Source organism: Octodon degus, unplaced genomic scaffold (genome assembly GCF_000260255.1).
Source record: "Octodon degus isolate 3935 unplaced genomic scaffold, OctDeg1.0 scaffold00209, whole genome shotgun sequence".
Classification (NCBI taxonomy): Eukaryota; Metazoa; Chordata; class Mammalia; order Rodentia; family Octodontidae; genus Octodon; species Octodon degus.
This window is the reverse complement of record NW_004524785.1, coordinates 870,969-878,987: the sequence shown is the minus strand read 5'-3', so window position 1 is coordinate 878,987 and position 8,019 is coordinate 870,969.

Sequence of the window (8,019 nt, the reverse complement as noted above, 5' to 3'; positions counted from 1 at the left end):
CTGAGCTGTTTGGCTGGCCCTGGTGGCTCCTCTTGTCATGTAGTCAGTTTTCCTGGCTTATTCACAAATGAATCACAGAGCAATTCCTTCACAGTTTAGGGATCTTCTATCTGTGGGAAGTAATGCTTAAATTACTTTGGAGGTTGAAATACTTAGTTGTGCTTGGCTTGGAGAAAGAAGACTTTGGCTTAACAGAGATCTTTTTCAAAATCTCTGCTAATGTTTGAACTAGAACAACAACAAGGACAACAACAACCACAAACACTATAACAATGTACACTTGTTACCCGCACAATTCCAGTTTGGCTCTGAAGACAGCCAATTACCTGGCAGCTTGAGCAGAGCGGTTCTTTCCTGATGTGACAGACTGAGAGTTTTTTGACAGGACAAATATGTTGCAGCAATAAGTACATTTGTGGCTCATTATTGTCAATGAAATGTACACGCAACGGGGCTGGTTTGCTAAGAGAAATGTCTGGAGCTGCTGTCATTACTCAAACACCTCTGGCCAGTGATGTGTCTTCAGAAAACATCTCTCTTAAATGTATGAAGGAAGAAAACATTTCTCTTAAATGTATGATGGAAGACATGCTTATTCTGTGGCCACCTCCTCACAAAGCTGAGCTGAACAGATGAAAGCCAATTGCATGTACTAAAGGTGGTTGATAGCTTTAATCACATCCTGAAAAATATTGCTAAATTTAGGTGGTATATTAGACTACTCAGTGCTTCTTTTTTTCTTTTCTTTCTTTCTTCATTTAGTATTTTTAGTACAAGGTATACAGGGTCTCACTACACAGATCAGCCTTGTAGAGATTCTCCTGTTTTCAGCCTCCCAAGTACTGGGATTACAGGCATACACCACCACACCCAGTTTCAATCATTGTCTCAGTGTGCCCCGGGGGTAGGGCTGGCATGGCATTCGGGGATCAGACCCCCAGCCCCTGTATCTGCCTAAGCAGGCGCTTTAATCCATTGAGCTATTTGGCCCACCTCAGTGTTTCTTTATAGATGACACAGTGCAGAGTCTCACATTCAGAAATGACTCCTTTGACACAAGCAGTGAAACTAGAAAGCCTTATTGTCATGGCTGCATATTCCTTGCATATGCTGATGAAAACATCTATTTAATTGTCCTGAGAGTAATAATTAAAACAATTAAGTAATTGTGAAGCTGCGGTCTTCAAAATTGGCAATGAGGTTCATACGGCATATTCTCTTGCACAACCTCCTGAAAAACATGCTGAACAAAAACAAGCATTCATAACCTTGTTTCCAACATGGTCAAACTCATCAACCTAGATTGTCGCACACAATGGTTCATCGATCATCTCTAGCAGTTGTGCCTCAATAGCCTCCGCTAGCTCATCAGTATTTCTCCTTATCGTGCCAGTAGAAACAGGAACATGTGCCAATTTTACAAGTGCAGCCTCTCTCAAAAGCTCATGGCAAAGGTTCTTAGCAGCAGGCAGGATCAACTCTTTAGCAATAGTGAAGGCTTCTGGGCTTCAGGAGTGTATTTTACCATGAAGAATGGTGCTCTCAGTGCAGAAACGTTTGATGGAGTGGTCGCCTTCAATAGCTTCTTCTGTTCTTTGTGCTCAGTTTTTCCCTGCTTTGGAAAAACTCCAAAGGCTTTTCTCTTCAGATAAACTTCAAAGTGGAGTGCTTGATTTTTATATGCCTTCCTTGGATAGCTGGCCATCATCTAGGACACAAGCTGCACTTGGAAAATGTGAGTTATCTCTTGCAAGGAACTCACAGTAATACTCTAAGTAATTTTACTTTTATTCTTAATGCATGTGTCCAGTGCACAAGGTCTACTCCCCATGTGTGGAGCTGGGACATGCACACAACCATCCTAAATCTTTTTTTTTTTCTTTTTTATGTATTTAGTACAGGGTCTACACAGTTTCACTATACAGATAGGACTTGCAGTGATCCTCCTGTTTGCTGCCTCTCAAGCACTGGGATTACAGGTGCATCCCACCACGTCCAGTCTCAGTCACCATCTCAGGGTGCCCCAGGGGTGGGGCAAACAGGGCAGGACCGGAGATCAGTCCTCAGTCCCTGCTTCTGCCTAAGTAGTCATTTTAATCCACTGAGCTATCTGGCCAGCCCCATCCTAATTCTTTCTTCAGCCTCATTCCCTCCTCTCCTCGTCCTTTCTTCTATCTCTTATTCCCTTCCCACGGCCCTTTATCTATACTTTGTTTTTCCTGTCTGAAAGAAACCATGTGATTTTTAAGCTTGTGTGTCTGACTTAGTTCCCTTCACATAGTGGTCTCAGGGTGCATCCATCTACTCTTCTACATATTACACAAGTGTATTCTTTGCTATGGTACAGAAGGACTCCATTAATTGGAAATGTTGCATTTTTATCCATTCATCTGTCGATTGACATAAGGCTGCTCTCATGAGTTCCTACTATGAATTTTGCTGTTATAAAGAAAGACAAACTAGAAGTCTTCATAGGTATGTGGATGCAACTTGAAGCTATACTCATCAGTGAAATAAACTAAAGCCACGTGTGTAAATATCATGTTGTCTCCCTAGTGTAAGAATCCAAAAAAAAAAAAAAAAAAGGAATAGAACCTGAAAAGCATAACAGATACAGTTAAACAGAAAGGAAGAGAACTCAAGGATTAAACAACAAGGAGGAGAGAAAGGAGAAATGATAAGAAAAATTGTAGCGGCAAAGGCATGCAAGCATACAGAGAAGATAGATGAGGTGTTTGTACTAAGAATTTCCATTGGTTTTATGAAAATAGCAGTTAGTGTGTACAATTCTCACCTTGACTAATTCTGTATGCAAATAAGTATGATCTAAACAACTACATTGAGGATAGCAATGTGTAATACAACAACTGTGCTCAAAATAGCTGTCATCTTGGTCTTCTAAATGTGTAGCATTTCTAACATCATATCAATTATGACTATACCCTCTTTAACATAATTTTTTAGAAAAAGGTAATAAAAGAAAAAGAGAGACGGGAACAAAATTTACACTTTCTTGAAAGCGTGAGGTAATATTCTACCATATGTCCCATCTTGCATAACTATATCTGACAATCTGAGCAACAGATTTGATGATAAAAATAGATAATATATCATCCACTGTTAATCAGCTATTCTTGTTTCGAAAATCTGTAATATATGTATTGTTGTATGTGACCCTGATTCTGTATCTGTTTTTGTTTTTCATGCGTTTTTCCTCTGAAAAATAAAAGAAAATTATAGTAAAAAGCAGCAAAAAAACTGCTTATGATGTTTGATAATGCAACAATTTTGGGGTACTCAGGGTTGGCAAAAACAGGGCTCATGCTCTGTGGGGGCTGGAGCTTGTTTATTGACAGTCTCAGCACAAGCTTCCAGAAAGAGTTGTGGTTAGTTCTTCTGGTGATGTTCAGATCCCCCATGACCCAGACGAGGCCCTTGTGAGCTCAGTTGTCGCACACCTAGTTTTCTTTCTGCTTGGTTGGCCCAGTTCATGGCCTTCTGTTATGGTTCCTCTACCTAAGTCTGTATTCTCTACCAGGGCTACTGAGCAACTCCTGGATCTTTAGCTTAATTGATTGGGACCACGATGTCCAGCCACCACTTTTCTGGTTTCTGTTCTTCAAGGCTGGAACCCTTTCTCTGACAGTAATTACTACATGCTGGTGGTTATTTGTAAATTATGTTGGATTTATTCACTTCTCTCTGTTTCTGCTGCCAGTAGACTGAGTAAAGCTAAATCCTTTCTTACCTGGAACAATGACAAAAAACCTCGTGCTAACTATCCATTTCCAATCTTGTGCAGTGTCTACAGTGTGGTGGGAATAAGGAGCAGAGGTCTCTAAATATGTTTGTCACACTCTTCCCATGACTTTCCACTGAGATAGATTGATTCCCACTGCCCTCAGTATTGCTTGTGTGCCATGGGCTGTCTGGACCTGCCTCTCCAGCCTCAACTCATTCTTACCATTTATACTTCTTCCTTTGATTTCCTCCCCAACATTCCACCTTCTTTTTGTGAAATACTGCTCATTCCTCTTAGCCACAAAGCTTTTAGTTCCCTTGCACTTTGTATGCCTCTCCTATCTCCAAAGACTCAAACTGTCAGTTATTTTTCATCCTTAGACTATATGACAATTTAAAGGGGCTGATTAAAATTCACTCTTCTTGAGAACATCGTTGAAATTAATTACCCTATATTTTTGTATGTAGTATGTGATTAGTTCTCACTAACATACTGTGAGTGGAAATGATGTGTCACTCTGGGCTGAGAAAATTCAAAGTATGTACAAATTTCTGACTCTTTGATGGGTTTCATGTAGAGAGGTGTCAGAGCTACTAGGCAATAGCTAGTAGCTACTTTGGAAGGCTGCAGCCCAAGAATGCTTCTTCACAAGGAATGCACCTCCTGGCTTCATAAAAATTCAGCCAGAGATTTTTGAAGTTATTTGTAATAGCATTTCTTCTCTTCTCTTATCCTCAGAATGGAAAGAATAGCTTCTTGAAGTATCTGTCTCCTGATTCCTTCTCAATACAGGGTAAACATTTTAAAAGATTTAGAGTAGGGAGATAGCTCAGTGGCTGCCTGGCAAATGAAAGGTCCCTAGTTTGATCCCCCTACTGAATGCAATGCTGGTTCTGGAACTGGGCATGGTGGCACATGCCTGTAATCTCAGCACTAGGGAGGCTGGGACAGGAGGATCACTACAATTTCAAAGTGCTTATTGAGACCCTGTATCAAAAAATATTACATTAAAATTTTTATATTAATGCATTTTCCAATACATGCATTTTATAAGCACCTTGGAGAGTTGGTATATTTACGTGACACTTTGTTTTGTGTTTTTAACTCTCTTCTGCTGGCTCCTTCTCTAGTTGTCCTTCCCCCTTTTCGTTCTTCTTGATATTGGTAATTTCAGCTCATATGTATGACTTGCAGTGTGTACACTCCCTGAGATTATGGGAGTCTTGTACATGGCATAGCTTCACTCTACCTATAAACTCTAGTTTTTTAAGCTATAAAATATTATAGAAATATTTCACTTTGTTTCAAAATAATGCCCCTATTTGTATTTATACACGTATTTATGTGACTATATGATTAATGATCACTTCTACCAGATTGCAGTCCCCGTAACAGCAAAACTTCACCTGGTTGTCTCACCGGTTTATCTATTCTAGGTGGTTAATAAGTGTTCATTGAATATTTATTTTTGAATGTGAATAAATAGGAACTACTTCCTGAATATTCAAACTGAACTTTTGCTCCTTTTCCCCCTCGCACCTCTTACCATTCTGGTCCTGGAGCAGCAGCCACACTATGTTGAAGTTTTCCTTAAATGTGACACTTTGGATCAGAGCTTGGCTTTTATTACCTAAAGAATCACAAAAGCAGTTTTTGACATTTTTTACAATAGTTTGTCACTCAGGTTCCAAAGCCTATAATTCTTGATGTTTTCTGTTTAATTTTCTGTGAGTGTGTGTAGGAACTTGTGTGTGTGTGTGTGTGTGTGTGTGTGTGCACGTGCGCTCACAAGTTAATGAACATTTTCTTTGCATGGGTGTGTGCTCAATGAGATCCCAAGAGACCCTCCCTTTGAAGCAATAGGAACATGTCCTTATGATTTTCTCTCAAGCATGGAAATGTATAACATGGTTAATTTTGTTACTTTCCCTATAATTACTATTCACTAACCCTGAATTCCAATTTTACAGTGTCAGCTGCAAACTATTAAGCATGTTATAGTGTTTTCACCTCTAAAATATCATGGTGAATTATTTTCACCCTAAAATATTTATGGTCCAATATACATGTTTTATTAAGCGCTTTGGCTCCAAAGTTAATTTTTATCCTGAAACGTTAAGATCGACATCATTACCACGGTTGCAGTCCTTTTATCCTAGTGCTATTTTGAGGACATGTTTTCTCTATAGATGCTAAACTTTGGCTTAGAAATCATAAAACTTCTCAAATTTAAGCTGTGATTTAGCGTCCTAATTCGTGTTCTATTTTTTGCAAGCAAACACATACTATTCTATATTAAACCTATAGCGACTGGGTTTCAGGAACAAGTTAGAACTCGAGGTAATAACTGTTGCAATGCAGAGGCAAAGCACGTCCTTAGAGTTACTTCCACAAGTCTAAGAACTTCTTAGTTTAAGGGCTGGTGAGATAGCGCAGTGGACTAAGCACCTACCTACGTGAGCACACAGGCTGGGTTTGATCCCCAGTACCGCATGCCTCGCCAGCCCTGCCCACAGGTGCGATGAGCCAGCCACGGAAACTGGGCTTGGTGGCTCACGTCTGTAATCCTAGCACTGTGGAGGCTGAAAACAGGCAGATCACTACAAGTCTGACCGTCTGACCTGCATAGTGAGACCTTGTACTAAATATATAATTTTTTTTTTTTAAAAAGAAGAACTTCTTAGTTTCCATAGGAGTAGAGAAAGCGATGTACTTGTCACAAAGCCGGCCATCCTCCAGTTTTCTTTCTGGTTTCTGAAAACAATCAGCAAATGCTTTTTAAAATATAAATTCCTCTGTCATTGCAAAGTACATGATCAAGTAAATATGACCCAGAAACTAACATTTGAGAAACAGATAAGAATATGAAATAATTATAAATACCACGAGGAGCCTCAACGTGGTGCCATTCCAGATGCCAATCAAAGGCAGGAAGGCATGGATGGTGGTGGGAGCCAGGCAGCAAGCTTTGTCCCATGCACCAAAGCCCCACACTCTGGAACAAGGAATGGGGGACCTTAGACTGGGGCCGACTCATCACTGGACTATGAGAAAGTGGGATACATCTAGTATTACAAAGAGAGAGTGTTAAGGCAAATGGAAACACACATAAAAGTACTAATTTAAGAGTACTGTGGGGCCTTCTCAAGAGAGGGACAAAAACTTATCTGTTTATTAAGTGTTTTTTGATGCATCAGACACTGAAATAAGCATTTTACAAACATCATTTCATATTATCTTGGTAACATATGTGGAAAAGATGCTAATGAGCCTAGTGTTCATGTCCATACTTTCTAGTGTGCCTGGTAACATTTTCAAGTTTTTTCTAAAAACCCATCATATCCCTGCTAGCCCCGCCTCTCAGGAGCACACTGAGCTTGAGGCAGAGTCTGAGTGTGGTAGCTCACTCTGTAATCCTCTGTAATCCCAGTACTTGGGAGGCTGAAAAGAGGAGAATCACGAGTCTGATCTGTGTAGTGAGACCCTGTACCAAATAAACAAATGAAAAAGATAAATAAATAAAATAAATAAAAATAAAAACCCATCATCTTGTGACATATTTTAGTAGCAGTTCTAAAATGAGAAAACCCTGCCATTACTAGCTCCTTTAAATAAATATGTCGTGCATTGTACAAGCTGGTGAGAATGAAAAGCTAAAGAAGACCGTCCACCAGGCTTTGCCTCAGAAAACCTCTGTCGTGGCAGGAAAACTTCAGACAGTCTTTATGTGTTAGCACTTTGTCACCTTCAAATAATCATTCAAGAAAGCCATTAATATGCCCATGTTAAGAACGAGTACATTAATCTCCAAGACATGTAGAAAAATTGTCCAGAGCCATAGAGCTTGCAGAATAATTAATATTGATGTTCAAATCTTACTGATCTAAAACTTGAGTTTGTCACAAAGTAGACACCCAATAAAATGAGTTATTACCTTTCTACTACTGTTTGAAATCTTTGCTTAAATATTATACAGTATGCGCATACTTCCTGAGTAGAAAAATCAGTGAAAACACTATTCAACAGTAACTATTGAATTTTTTTTCATCATACACTTAGCCTTTTATAATCTAGAGGAAAAGATGGACTTGTTTAAGCAGCGTATGCATCTACCAAGAACAGATGGCTAACAAAGGGCAGGGCTGACCTAAATTCTTCAGACTGAATCATACAGGATCTCAAAGGGACAGTTTTGTGGGCTGTAGAACTCAGCTTGGACCTTAGTGCCTGCTGCCTTTCTACAGCCTTTCTGTTACATGGGAGTGACTTCTAGAATT